Source organism: Meles meles, chromosome 2 (assembly GCF_922984935.1).
Source record: "Meles meles chromosome 2, mMelMel3.1 paternal haplotype, whole genome shotgun sequence".
NCBI lineage: Eukaryota > Metazoa > Chordata > Mammalia > Carnivora > Mustelidae > Meles > Meles meles.
In genome coordinates this window covers 85660244-85676825 of record NC_060067.1, presented here as the reverse complement: position 1 = coordinate 85676825, position 16582 = coordinate 85660244, and positions in this window count along the sequence as shown.

Below are 16582 nucleotides of genomic sequence, written 5' to 3'. Positions count from 1 at the left end.
CAGAAGAAACCTGGGGTGGCAATCCTTATATCAGATCAATTCGATTTTAAGCCAAAGACTATAATAAGAGATGAAGAAGGACACTATATCCTACTCAAAGGGTCTGTCCTACAAGAAGATCTAACAATTTTAAATATCTATGCCCCTAACGTGGGAGCAGCCAACTATATCAACCAATTAATAACAAAATCAAAGAAACACATCAATAATAATACAATAATAGTAGGGGACTTTCACACTTCCCTAACTGAAATGGACAGATCATCCACGCAAAAGATCAACAAGGAAATAATGGCCTTAAATGACATACTGGACCAGATGGACATCACAGATATATCCAGAATATTTCATCCCAAAGCAACAGAATACACATTCTTCTCAAGTGCACATGGAACATTCTCCAGAATACATCACATCCTGGGTCACAAATCAGGTCTCAACCAGTATCAAAAGATTAGGATCATTCCCTGAATATTTTCAGACCACAATGCTCTGAAGCTAGAACTCAATCACAAGAGGAAATTTGGAAAGAACCCAAATACATGGAGATTAAACAGCATCCTTCCAAAGAATGAATGGGTCAATCAGGAAATTAAAGAAGAATTGAAAAAAAAATCATGGAAACAAATGATAATGAAAACACAATGGTTCAAAATCTGTGGAACACAGCAAAGGCAGTCGTGAGAGGAAAATACAAGTCTTTCTCAAGAAACAAGAAAGGTCTCAAGTACACAACCTAAGCCTACACCTAAAGGAGCTGGAGAAAGAACAAGAAACAAACCCTAACCCAGCAGGAGAAGAGAAATCATAAAGATTGGAGCAGAAATCAATGAAATAGAAACCAAAAAAAACAATAGAAAAAATCAATGAAACTAGGAGCTGGTTCTTTGAAAGAATCAATAAGATTGATAAACCCCTGGCCAGACTCATCAAAAAGAAAAGAGAAAGGACCCAAATAAATAAAATCATGAATGAAAAACGAGAGATCACAACTAACACCAAAGAAATACAGACAATTATAAGAACATACTATGAGCAACTCTACACCAACAAATTGGACAATCTGGAAGAAATGGATGCATTCCTAGAGATATATAAACTACCACAACTGAACCAGGAAGAAATCAAAAACCTGAACAGACACATAACCAGTAAGGAGATTGAAATAGTCATCAAATATCTCCAAACAGACAAAAGCCCAGGGCCAGACAGCTTCCCAGGGGAATTCTACCAAACATTTAAAGAAGAACTGATTCCTATTCTCCTGAAACTGTTCCAAAAAATGGAAATGGAAGGAAAACTTCCAAACTCATTTTATGAGGCCAGAATCACCTTGATCCCAAAACCAGACAAGGATCCCATCAAAAAAGAGAACTACAGACCAATATCCTTGATGAACTCAATGCAAAAATTCTCACCAAAATACTAGCCAATAGGATCAACAGTACATTAAAAGGATTATTCACCACGACCAAGTGGGATTTATTCGAGGGCTGCAAGGTTGGTTCAACATCTGCAAATTAATCAATATGATACAACATATTAATAAAAGAAAGAACAAGAAACATATGATACTCTCAATAGATGCTGAGAAAGCATTTGACAAAGTACAGCATCCCTTCCTGATCAAAACTCTTCAAAGTGTAGGGATAGAGGGCACATACCTCCATATTATTAAAGCCATCTATGAAAAACCCACCTCATTCTCAATGGAGAAAAACTGAAATCTTTTCCTCTAAGGTCAGGAACACAGCAGGGATGTCCATTTTCACCACTGCTATTCAACATAGTACTAGAAGTCCTAACCTCAGCAATCAGACAACAAAAGGAAATTAAAGGCATCCAAATGGGCAAAGAAGTCAAACTATCACTCTTCACAGACGATATGATACTACATGTGGAAAACCCAAAAGACTCCACTCCAAAACTGCTAGAACTTGTACAGGAATTCAGTAAAGTGTCAGGATATAAAATCAATGTACAGAAATTAGGTGCATTTCTCTACACCAACAACAAGACAGAAGAAAGAGAAATTAAGGAGTCCATCCCATTTACAATTGCACCCAAAACTATAAGATACCTAGGAATAAACCTAACCAAAGAGGCTAAGAATCTATACGCAGAAAACTATAAAGTACTCATAAAAGAAATTGAGGAAGACACAAAGAAATAGAAAAATGTTCCATGCTCCTGGATTGGAATAATAAATATTGTGAAAATGTCTATGCTACCTAAAGCAATCTACACATTTAATGCAATCCCTATCAAAATCCCACCCATTTTTTTCAGAGAAATGGAACAAATAATCCTAAAATTTATATGGAACCAGAAAAGACCTTGAAAAACCAAAGGAATATTGAAAAAGGAAGTCAAAGTTGGTGGCATCACAATTCCGGAGCTCAAGCTCTATTACAAAGCTGTCATCATCAAGACAGCATGGTACTGGCACAAAAACAGACACATAGATCAATGGAACAGAATAGGGAGCCCAGAAATAGACCCTCAACTCTATGGTCAACTCATCTTTGACAAAGCAGGAAAGAATGTCCAATGGAAAAAAGACAGCCTCTTCAATAAATGATGCTGGGAAAATTGGACAGCCACATGCAGAAAAATGAAATTGGACCACTTCCTTACACCACACATGAAAATAGACTCCAAATGGATGAAGGACCTCAATGTGAGAAAGGAATCCCTCAAAATTCTTGAGGAGAACGAAGGCAACAACCTCTTTGACCTTAGCCCCAGCAACATCTTCCTAGGAACATCGCCAAAGACAAGGGAAGCAAGGGCAAAAATGAACTATTGGCATTTCATCAAGATCAAAAGCTTTTGCACAGCAAAGGAAATAGTTAACAAAACCAAAAGACAACTGACAGAATTGGAGAAGATATTTGCAAACGACATATCAGATAAAGGGCTAGTGTCCAAAATCTATAAGGAACTTAGCAAACTCAACACCCAAAGAACAAACAATCCAATCAAGAAATGTGCAGGGGACATGAACAGACACTTCTGCAAAGAAGACATCCAGATGGCCAACAGACACATGAAAAAGTGCTCCACATCACTTGGCATCAGGGAAATACAAATCAAAACCACAATGAGATCTCACCTCACACCAGTCAGAATGGCTAAAATTAACAAGTCAGGAAATGACAGATGCTGGCGAGGATGCAGAGAAAGGGGAACCCTCCTACACTGTTGGTGGGAATGCAAGCTGGTGCAACCACTCTGGAAAACAGCATGGAGGTTCCTCAAAATGTTGAAAATAGAACTACCCTATGACCCAGCAATTGCACTACTGGGTATTTACCCTAAAGATACAAACGTAGTGATCCAAAGGTGCACGTGCACCTGAATGTTTATAGCAGCAATGTCTACAATAGCCAAACTATGGAAAGAACCTAGATGTCCATCACAGATGAATGGATAAAGAAGAGGTGGTATGTATACATAATGGAATACTATACAGCCATCAAAAGAAATGAAATCTTGCCATTTGCGACGATGTGGATGGAACTAGAGGGTATCATGCTTAGTGAAATGAATCAACTGGAGAAAGACAACTATCATATGATCTCCCTGATATGAAGATGTGGAGATGCAACATAAGGGGTTAGGGGGGTAGGAGAAGAATAAATGAAACAAGATTAGATTGGGAGGGAGAAAAACCATAAGTGACTCTTAATCTCACAAAACAAACTGAGGGTTGTTGGGGGGAGGGGGGTTGGGAGAGGGAGAGTTGGACATTATGGACATTGGGGAGGGTATGTGCTATGGAGAGTGCTGTGAAGTGTGTAAACCTAGCGATTCACAGACCTGTAACCCTGGGGATAAAAATACATTATATGTTTATTAAAAAAAAAAAAAGAAAGAAAGCATGAATACCCAACTTTTGTATCACCATGGTCGGGACTGGAAGTGATTATGCTGAGTGAAATAAGTCAAGCAGAGAGAGTCAAGTATCATATGGTTTCACTTATTTGTGGGCATAACGAATGACATGGAGGACATTGGGAGATGGAAAGGATAAGGAAGTTGAGGGAAATTAGAAGGGGAGGCGAACCATAAGAGACTATGGACTCTGAAAAACAACCTGAGGGTTTTGAAGTGGGAGGGGGGTGGGAGGTTGGGGGAACCAGGTGGTGGGTAATAGGGAGGGCACATATTGCATGGAGCACTGGGTGTTGTGCAAAAACAATGAATACTGTTATACTGAAAAAAGAAATAAATTAATTAAAAAGAAAACGAGAACTCTTGTGCACTGTTGGTAAGAATCTAAATTGGTACAGCTGCTGCAGAAACAGTATGGAAGTTCTGCAAAAAAGTAGAAATAGACTTATCATATGATAAAAAGAATCCTACTTTCCGGGTATATACGCAAGGATTTGAAATCAGGATCTCATAGACATATCCACATTCTTATATTCATTGCAGTATTGTTCACAGGAGTCAAGATATGACAATAGCATACATATCCATCAATGGCTAAATTAATAAAGAAGATGTGACATATTATTATTTTATATATACATTATATATAAATAAAGAAAATGTAATAGATATAGATGATAGATAGATAGAAAGATGTATATAAATATTATTTAGCAAAGAAAGAAGGAAATCCTTCCATTTGCAACAACTTGGATGAACCTTGAGGTCATGCGTTAAGTGAAAAAAGTCAAACAGAAAAATATAAATACTGTAGGATATCATTTATATGTAAAAGTGAAAAAAAATGAATTTAGAGAAACAGAGAGTAGAATGCTATTTAGCAGGAGCTGGAAAATGGGAGAAATGGGGAGAGATTGCCCAAAGGGTACAAATTTCCAGTTATAAGATTAACAAGTTCTGGGGATCTAGTGTACAGCATGGTGGTTATGGCCAATAAAACTACTATGTATTTGAAAGTTACTATACGAGTATATCTTAATTATCACCACAGAAAAGAAATGATAATTATGAAATGATAATTATAAAAATAATGATAATTAAAAAGAAATGATAAGGATGGAAGTGTTAGGTAATACTATTTTGGTAATCATTTTGCAATACATAAATGTATAAAATTATATATCATACATCTTAAAATTATGACAATGTTGTATGTCAACTATATATCTCAACAAAGTTGAAAAAAATACATCAAGCTAGGGATGTTAAGGTATTTTAACTTATTTTTTTCTGTTTTTTTTTAATGGTAAATTTTGCATAAATAACTTTAGTATGATATTAAGAGTAATATCCACTTGTATTTTTTAAAAAATCTTTTTTGCTTTATCTTTAATTCTTTGGCAAGTCACCATAAAAAAATCATAACATATTTTACTATCTGGTAATCTTTTTTTAAATTTTTATTAATCTTTTTTAAGATTTTATTTATTTATTTGACACAGAGAGAGAGATCACAAGTAGGCAGAGAGGCAGGCAGAGAGAAGGGGAATCAGGCCCCCACTGAGCAGAGAGCCTGATGTGAGGCTCGATCCCAGGACCCTGAGATCATGACCCCTGAGCTGTAGGCAGAGGCTTAACCCACAGAGCCATCCAGGCACCCCGTCAATCTGGTAATCTTATCACCAAAACCTGATAGAAATAATTGCTGCTCAAGAGTACCCTTATGGAGTTTGGATTATTTCAGTTCATCAGAATACAAAGACTAGCTTGTAAAACCTCATAGAGATACATCTTACCAAAGCTAATGTCTCCATTTAGTTAGAGCCGTGATGTCAGGGTCTGTTCCTCTCTACTCCATCCATCTCACCAAACACTCACTCACCATGTGCCAGGCATGGTGGGTGCTAAGGATACAGTGTTAAATAAAGCAGAATCCCTACCTTCAAATTTAAAGTTCAGGTTAAGGTAGTTTCCCCCAAAGAATTTTCTAAGTAACTTTGAGCCCTCGTGAACATACAGATGATCATAGTCAATACAATTTCAAAATTTCTCACAGCTAGTTTTATTAAAACCAAAGTGCAATCTCTGAGACTATTCCATGCTAAATAGAGTATCTGATTCCACAATGCTAAAATAGTAGTCCAAGAAATTCTGCTACTTTCTGGAACTACAGATACTAAAGCAATATTTTAAAAGGATAAATTTGAGCAAATAAAAAGAAAGCAAACAGTGGAATGATCTGAAATTCCTTTAGCATAACTTCAGAACTGGAATAACATTCAGTTCCTTAATTAGAATTAACTATGAAATTATATAGTACAGGAGGTAGCTAGAATACCAGTAGACTGGAAGCTTCTAGCTTGGATCTAAATCATTTTAGGTTGACAAAAAGAGAATTTAAAATTTGTCTGTTATAAAATTATCAAATAGTCTCAATAACTATCATTAACTAAAAGGCATAGAACACATGTTATATATTTGCATATACATCTTTGTGTGTATAAACTCACCTACATATTTGTATCCTGATAAATTGTAGACTTTTAAGAGAGTATTTTAGGCAATGTAAGAAATAATATGTATTAAATCTAGTACACATTTCCCACAGGTAAAGCATGAGGAATTTTGTTCTACAGGCAATCTGCTTTGCAATGTTTCTGGACTTTCTCAAAAGAACCCTTAGAAAACTCTACAATAGTAACAGTGTGTAGTGAAGTAATTGAATGAATATTTATTTGTTGTTTCCAAGATACAGATTGACAAGTGTCTTGTTGGAGAACATACAAAGCATAACTCTAGGTAACTACCTTCAGAGTGCATGAAGAGATATACCTTAGATATGATTCCAAGTTGTATGACAACAACCAAAAAAAAAAAAAAATCCAGCAGTACAAACAGACAAAGCTTATAATAGATTTTGAAATCCAATGAAAGGTTGAATTTGTATTGACTGTAACAACTACCCAATCATTTTAAACACACATCCTCACAACCTCATCTACAAATGGCAACCTGCACATTTTTGACTATTACATCATTCTGCCGTTATGTTTTATGTCTGGGTTCACTAAAAAATGATGTCTGAATTTACCTTTGAAGTTGAAAAATGTTCTCAACCTTACAGATTATTTGCTGAAATCCAGCAAAGGCCTGGAGTATTTATATTTCTCCAGTATTATCAGACACTTAACCACCCTAACCCCCTCTTATTTTGTGGTCTCAAGTGCAAGTTCTGGTATTTCACCTTGCAGATCACTAGCTACTAACAATCTGGTTTCCTTTTTTTCTTAACATTTCTCTTACACTTCAGCACTTGGTTTGCTGGCTATCCACAAGCTGATCACCACATGTTAACAGATGTAGTGACTCGCCCCTCAGAACAAGAACTAAATTCAGGAAGTTAGGGCTGACAAAGGGATGGAGCAAAGCATTTGTGATGGCTTATTCTCCTCTGGCTAGGAATATCTGTAGGCCTGGTTTAAATTGTGTGTGGAAAAGAATTGTTCTGTGCAATACATTTACATGGCATAAGAGAGGAAATAGGATTTCAAAGAAATTAAGTAAATGCTTCAGAAATTCCAAATCCTTGGATTTTAATTTAACATTTCTAACATACTCTAACATACTACAGGCAAAGCAGTTGAACTGACTTGTTTTAGACACATTCCAAATCATTAAAAAAATTGAAAACTAACAATTTCATATTAAGACTCTGAAAATAAAGCTACATTGATGAAATGTTTAACTAAGTTTGGACCAAGTTTGATGAAAGCTTTCCAAACATTCGTGAAACTTTTTACAATCTTCCTTACATGTGGGATTGGTAGTAAAACTTGATACCAGGGCAGCTTTTCAAGAGATTTCAAAAATAATAAGACTTGTCAGTGTTCCATTTGAATCATTAACTGTACATAGTCTCTTCCCATATTTACCAATGGTTTCCTTGCAACTTGTGGCTACTCCATCACCTCTCACTGCTAAATGCATCCCCACTCCAGTATACCCATCTGCCTATTGTAAAATACTTGGAGTTCTCTGGAAATAAATTTAAAAGAATCAAAGTTGATTAAGGATATTTTTCTGCCTATTGCTAGTATCCAATTTTTCATTCACACATGATCATTTTTTCCAGGTATTGGAATACTGAAATCTGAGCCAGAAAACCTGCAGACTATTAATAATAAATAAATAAATTATAAATAATAAATAACTATAAAATTTTTGTGACATGGAAAAAGTCAAAATATAGTCTTTGGTTTTCAAAATTATATTTAATAAACAAAGAGATCAATAGGGACTCGGGGATGAAACATAGTTTTCATTTTGAGTAGCAGCTTCAGTCAGTAGTTGTGGATGTCTAGGGTGCTGGTCTGAGAACAAATGTATTGAGCCCAGGAGCAGAGCCTCAAGACTCACTACAGATGAATGTCATGACCGTGGGTTTGTGAGAGCTGTGGCAATGCCAACATGTAGTTGCCATCTCTGCTCAAGGTAATGTGTAAGGTTGCTTCCAGCTCTAACAGCCTATGATTCACTTATTTCTCTCTCCTAAATTATTTCTATCACCTGAGGAAATAATTTTATTCTTATTTTTACAGCTGGGGAAATACTGTCAAAGTATATTTTGAAAGTTATAAAGTGCCTTTGTTCCCCTTCTTAAATGGACTTTCAGTGATAATGTTTATGCTCAAATAGAAGAGTGAGTTGATTATAAAAAAGTAAAATAAAATAACAGAGGAATAAAAGGCTTTGCTAGTACTTAAGCTCAGATAACACTTCCAATTCCCATATAAAAAAAATCAGTTTCTTCCACAACAATTTGAAAACAGGGCCCTGCTAACCAAAAGGACTTTCCTCTTGCTATAGTAGATAGCTTTGTCTAAATAGGAAATTGGTATAAAGTACTAAAAATAACTCTTTGTAAAAACTGCTGTATCTTTTATAAAAGTTTTTATTTTTATATTTATTAAAGGAAGATCATTTTCACAGACTCCTAATAATACGGAATTCTCAGAAACCACTTTGGAAAAGATTGATATAAGAAGAAAAATTTTTTCCATGGAAATAAGATTAATCATCACGTAAATTCTGATACTAATATAATAATGATTGCACTAGTAAGTTGCACTAGTAGTTGCAATAGTAAGAGCTCATATTTTCCATTTATTTAGTGCTAAAATGCTAAATACTTTATATATATGAACTAATTTAATCTTCACAAAAGCCTTAATATGTTTTAATATTATCATAATTTGAGACGAAAAGTAAATAAATAATTTATCTCAGAGTTAAACTCATTGAGTGATTGAAATACAGAAATCTGACTCTGATATCTTTAACTAGAAAGACACGGGAAAGTGACAGCGAAAGAAAGGTATCATACTTATATCTGACATGATATTTATTAAATTGACATCATACTAAAAATACAAATTTGTGGAAATTGTGGATCTTAGTTATTCTTTCATTCAAGAAATATTTTTTGAGTGCTCACATTTGCTAGACACTAAAACAGGTAATACAAATTCAATCATGGGAAAAGATACAAGATTTCTCATTACACAGAATCTAGAGTCGAGTCTACTTCTAGATGTAGATATTAAACTGAAATGTAGGTAAGGAACACCAGATTACCTATAATATAGTAAAGTATAATGAAGCAAACTAATATACAGTAAATTATACACCAACTTTCTTAAACCACACAAAAATTACAGTTTAGTGATCTTATATTAATAAAGATAAGAACAGACAAAACTCTGTACAGCGAGCTAACATTTTCTAATTGTGAGACATGTCAGGATCCTTGGAAGAAGCAACTGGGATTCCATTGAACACAGCATCAGTGAAAGGCAACCCAGAGACAGACAGCAGATGAATAATCTGGGCTGTTTGCTGACCTCAGTTAACACCTGAACTAAGCAATATTCCTATTGTAAAGCTAAGACTGTCACAGAGTTGCTGAGTTCTTAACATTTCACTCCATGAAATTCAGTTATAAACAGTAACAGCAAAAATACTTCATTGAAGTACTTGATTTACTTGGCTTTGCAAAACCCTCTTTAGGTAAGGTATTTCCTATATATAATAATTCAATCACGAATCATGATTACTTAGGATAAGAACATGGAGTTTCTGCTTCTGCAACTTAAATAACATTGATTGGGAAGCATTAAAAAGGCATTCCTGTACTGAGAGTTTTGCAAACTTTGTTGTAATATTGGTATTTCTAACACTACAAATAATTACTTTATCAGTGCCAGATTGAACTAGAAACGTCTATGCAATTTCTGAAACAATGTAAATCCTCACAGTTTTCATTAATGAATACAGTCAATACCCTTATATTCAAGGTTTCCCTGACTAACCACCCTTACTCAAGGTTTCCCTGTCCAGTCACCCTTATTTGAGGTTTCCCTGTCCAGTCACACTTATCTGAGGTTTCTCTGTCCACGATTTCAGTTACCCAAGTTCAAATAGTGTTGAAGCAGATAATCTTCCTTCTGACATATCATCAGGAGGTCAAGGTAGCCTAATGCCAAGTCACAATGCCTACGGCATTCACCTCACTACGTCTCATCACATATTATCATCTCACATTATTACAAGAAGGGTGATTACAGTACAGTAAAATAGTCTGAGAAAGAGAGATACCATATTCACATAACCTTTATTAAATTATATAGTTGTAATTGTTTTATTATTGTTGTCAATCTCTTACTGTGCCTAATTTATAAATTAAACTCTATTGTGTGTGTATATATATGTATAGAAAAAATATGGTATATACAGACATACCTTGGAGATACTTTGTGTTTGGTTCCAGACCACCACAATAAAGCAAGTATCACAATAAAGCGAGTCAAATGAGTTTGGTGGTATCTCAGGGCATATAAAAGTTATGTTTACACTGCACTGCAGTCCATTAAGTGTACAACAGCATATCTATAAAGCAATGCACGTTTTTAATTAAAAATTTAAAAATAGCTAAAAAATGCTACTGATTATCTGAGCTTTCAGCCAGTCTTAACCAATAATAAGAGATTGTCACAAAAGACATAACAATAATAAAAAAGTTGGAAATATAGTGAAGATAACCAAAATGTGACACAGAGACATGAACTGAGCCAATGCTGTTGGGAAAATGGTGCCAATAGTCTCGTTCAACTCAGGGTTGCCATAAACCTTAAATCTGTAAAAAATGCAATGTCTGCAAAGTGCAATAAAGTGAAGTACACTAAACTGAGCTATGGCCATATAGTTTTCAGTACTATATGCAGTTTCAGGCAACCACGGGGGTCTTGGAATGTATCCCCCACAGATAATGGGGGACTGCTATACATTCTTAGTGTGGACCCTGAAAATGTGGTGATACAATTGTGCTCCAGTGTCTTTCTCTTTGAAATAAAATTTGAGTTAGAAAAATATATATAGCAATTATTAGAAACAGATGATATTTTTTGATACATACAGATCGGACCATCACTTAGTTTTCTCTTTTAGTTCTTTCATAATCACTCATGTCGTGTCATTTACTGGCACCATGTCATTCTGCTATTGTCAGTGACCCACAACTAACCTTTCCCAAAGAAGCTTAGAAACCTCTATTTTTTTTGTTTTGTTTTGTTTTGTTTTCCTTTAGGGAAAATCAGAGGTCAACTGAGAGTTTGCTTTGGTAGAAAGGGTTAAACTAAATCTCCTGAGGGATTACATAATTCAAAACAAATTCAAATGTTCAATTTACTGAAGTGTGCAGAAAAACAGAAAAAAGCATTTGTCTAGAAAGAACCCCATCTTCATGATTATAATCCACTTTCTTGTTGTTAACTAGTGCATCAAATGCCTTACTGTAGCCTTGAACTTGCCAAGGCTAAGAAGTAGCTTTCTTAAGAACCCAGACTGTACAAATATAACTTGAAAGCTGGCTAAGACAGAGCGTAAATCTCCACTTCAGCCCACCAAGATGACACCATAACTTCTGCCAAGTCTTAGAAACCCAAGCAGACCTAGGAGATGAGTAGAAATATAAATTGAAGCTCCTTCATATATAAACTCTTTGCTTTATGGTTCTTATTCCCACAGATGGATGAAATTTTTACTATTGGGAAGAACATTCTTTCTTAGAAACATACGCAGGTAACAAAGTTCAAGTCTCATTTCTCCTTCATTTACTCTTCAGTGTCTCTATTTAATATCCACTGCCCTCTCTAAATGTGAATCTAGCAAATTTGTTCATTTGAGTAGGTTTGGTTCCAAGAACACCAGGGGGCTCTTTGGCCTTGTGTTTACCTTTAAGGTCAAAGCTAAGGAAAGCCTATCACACAGCTTCTTCCTGAACATGTTGCCTCATTTATTTCAAGGGTTGCATATTCCCTGGGAAGTTGTTCTTTCCAAAGTCAATTTTAAGGTTAAGCAAATATTAGTGCATCTAGCAGTATGTCCCATGTGCTTCCTTCTTTGATTTCTTTTACATGCAAAATCCTAAGACAGTGTCATGAATTCTTTAGAGAAATGTGGCTCTGTACTTCTGACAAACCAGTTTTCGTTTTAGATATATTTGTCCACATGCCAAGGTGAAGGCATAGACGCTTTCAGAAAACTGTAATTGATGAGAGCATAATCCCAATATCTTGCTGCATTCCTAAAAAATATTAACATAAAGACTGGAAGCCCTAAATCTCTCATTTTCCTACACACACACACACACACACACACACACACACACACGCATGTACCTCACAATGATTGTAATTGTTCATGACAACAGATTATAGAAAACTTTCTGTCCATCTTTAATTTCATCAGGACCTTTATGACACTTCATTCTTTCACCTTGGGGTTGTCTGATGTTTAACCTGAGCAACTACTCCATTTCTTTTCAGCTGACAGTGATAGGTAGATTAGTTTATTTACAAAAAGGAGTTTTCTTTACTATAGCTAGCAAATGCTTTATTTTAAAGGATTGCTGTAAGATTTTTGCATCTTGAAATTAAAGTATCTGAGAAAAATGAATAAAATTCTGACAGCTTTGTCCATTTAATTATCTGAAATGACAATATCCTGAATAGTATTTATTGACTCTAAACCATGAAGAATCCTGCTTACCATAGTTCATAATCCATTCTTAAGGTCAACAGCTTTTATACTTGTATATTATCTACATCTATCATGTTATATAGAAATATAGACAGATACACATACATGTGCATGATATATAAATGCACATATGTGTATGTAATTATATCCATATGTATGTATCTTTGCATTATTAAAGAACATATCTCTTATAACTTTATGCTTAAAAAATGTTTATACCAGTAGCTTCACTCTACTTGCTAGAAGGAATGCTGCTCAATTCATGAATCATTTAATGAAGCCAATTAGATCTTCCAAAAAAACATGCTTATACCTTTAGATAAATTGATGTTAAAAATTATCTTAAACATAAAAATGTTCTCCATTATATATTTTATCCACACAAGACTGTATTTAAAGTCATTTTTTAATATTTAAAATTATATCACCTACATTCAGGTCCTCATACTTCAATTTATGAATTTCCCTCAGCATTCCTGAACTTCATTTACTAGTGCTGCATTTTGAAATGTTGCCACTATTGAGTCTTTCAAAAAACCAGCTTCTAGGGGCGCCTGGGTGGCTCAGTGGGTTAAGCCTCTGCCTTTGGCTCAGGTCATGATCTCGGGGTCCTGGGATCAAGCCCCATACGGGCTCTCTGCTCAGCAGTGAGTCTGCTTCCCCCCCTCTCTGCCTGCCTCTCTGCTTACTTGTGATCTCTCTGTCAAATAAATAAATAAAATCCTAAAAAGAAATTTAAAAAAAAAAACCAGCTTCTAGTTTTGTTGCTATGTTCTACTGTATCTCTAGCTCCTATCTCACTGATCTCTGCTCTAATCTTGATTATTTCCCTTCTAGTGTTTGGGGGTGGCTTAATTTGTTGTTGATTCTCCAGTTCTTTAATGTGTAAAGAGAGCTGGTGCATTCTGGATTTTTCAAATTTTCTGAGGGAGGCTTGAATGGCTATGTATTTCTCCCTTAGGACTGCTTTTGCCATATCCCATAGGTTTTGGACGGAAGTAAACCACTGGCCAAACTAATCAAAAAGAAAAGAGAGAGGACAAAATTAATAAAATTATTAATGAAAAGGGAGAGATCACGACTAACACCAAGGAAATAGAAACAATCATCAGAAATTATTGTCAACACCTATATGCCAATAAGTTAAGCAACCTAGATGAAATGGATGCATTCCTAGAAACCTATTAACTTCCAAAACTGAATCAGGAAGAAACTGACAACATGAATAGACCAATATCTAGTAACGAGATTGAAGCAGTGATCAAAAACCTCCCAAAAAACCAGAGCCCAGGACCTGAAGGATTCCCTGGGGAATTCTACCAAACATTCAAAGAAAAAATAATACCTATTCTCCTGAAGCTGTTTCAAAAAATAGAAACAGAAGGAAAACTTCCAGACTCTTTTTATGAAGCCAGAATTACCCTGATCCCCAAACCAGGCAAAGAACCCACGAAAAAGGAGAATTTCAGACCAATATCACTGATGAATATGGATGCTAAGATTCTCAACAAGATCGTAGCTAATAGGATCCAGCAGCACATTAAAAAGATTATCCACCATGACCAGGAGGGTTTTATCCATGAGATGCAAGGGTGGTTCAACATTCGCAAATCAATCAATGTGATAGAATAAATCGAGAAGAAAAGAGAGAAGACACACATGGTCCTCTCAATTGATGCAGAAGAAGCATTTGACAAGATACAGCATCCATTCCATTCCTGATTAAAACACTTCGAAGTATAGGGATAAAGGGAACATTCCTCAACTTCATAAAATCTATCTATGAAAAACCCACAGCAAATATCCTCAGTGGGGAAAACCTGACAGCCACCCCTTTGAGATCAGGAACACAACAAGGATGTCCACTCTCATCACTGTTTTTTAACATAGTACTAGAAGTTCTAACAACAGCAATCAGAACAAATAATCAGAACAAAAACAAATAAAAGGTATTCAAATTGGTAAAGAAGACATCAAACTCTCTCTCTTTGCAGATGACATGATACTTTATATGGAAAACCCAAAAGACTCTACCTTCAAACTACTAGAACTCATACAACAATTCAGTAATGTGGCAGGATACAAAATCAATGTACAGAAATCAGTTGCTTTCTTATACACTAACAATGAAAATATAGGAAGGGAAATTAGGGAATTGATTCCATTTATTATAGCACCAAGAACGATAAGATATCTGGGAATAAACCTAACCAAAGAGGTAAAGGATCTGAACTTGAGGAACTACAGAACACTCATGAAAGAAACTGAAGACACAAAAAGATGGAAGAGCATTCCATGTTCATGGATCGGAAGAATAAACATTGTTAAAATGTCTGCCTAGAGAAATCTATACTTTCAATGCCATCCTGAAATGTTGTCACTATTCTCTCTTTTAGATTAAAAATTTGGCTACCCTGGGGCACCTGGTGGCTCAGTGGGTTAAGCCTCTGCCTTCGGCTCAGGTCATGATCTCAGGGTCCTGGGAAAGAACCCCACATCAGGCTCTCTGCTCGGCAGGGAGCCTGCATCCCCCACCCCCTCCTCTCTCTGCCTGCCTCTCTGCCTGCTTGTGATCTCTGTCTCTCTGTCAAATAAATGAATAAAATCTTAAAAAAAAAAAAATTGGCTACCTACATGTTTGCTGAAGGCCCCAGATTCAATACTACCTTGGAAAGAAATCAGTAAACTACAATACTCAAAATGAACTTCAGGGGCACCTGGGTGGCTCAATGGGTTAAAGCCTCTGCCTTCGGCTCAGGTCATGATCCCAGGGTCCTGGGATCGAGCCCCACATCGGGCTCTCTGCTCATCAGGGAGCCTGCTTCGTCCTCTCTCTCTGCCTGCCTCTCTGCCTACTTGTGATCTCTAGTCTGTCAGATAAATTAAAAAAAAAATGAACTTCAGTAATTTAGTCATACACAGTATCTAGCACACATATTTAACTTTAAAATTATGCATAGTTCTATTTTTCCAATATTCCTTGAATCACTTTTCCACAATAGCAATTTGTAAAGCACTGAAATATTTGTAAAGCAGCACTTTTATTCATATTTTTATAGCCAAAATGTTAGCTTAAGCATATTTCACACAAAGAAATAAAATTCAATTCTTAATACCTTAAATAAATTGTGTCTTAGAGATCTTAAAGAGAAATGAAACAAAATGATAGAAAGAGCTTATCAATCCATTGACTCAAGTAAATCATTGAACCCTATGGAAGAGATTGCCTCAGGGCCCCATTAGCTTTTCCACTGAACAGGGCATTATGTTGCTTAGATAAAGCCTCTCTTCTGACAATTTGTCCCAATTTCCCTGAGACTCTCCGTTTCCCTAAAACTCACTTTCCCCAAAAGTCTGCCTCAAAAGGGCAGAAGACAGGTATGGGCAGTCTGGAAGTTGGAATTGTTTACAAAATTTATTAGTACGGGAGCTTGGGGTATAAAATCAAGCTAGACTTTTGTTATGCTGCATGAGATAATGTAAATAAAACTCCTCTGCTACTGGTAGCAATAAACTAGGAGTTAGCTTTCTTTGTATTTCACTCCAATATTCCTGAGGCCAGTCCATGTTTTCACCATTTCCTCTTTCA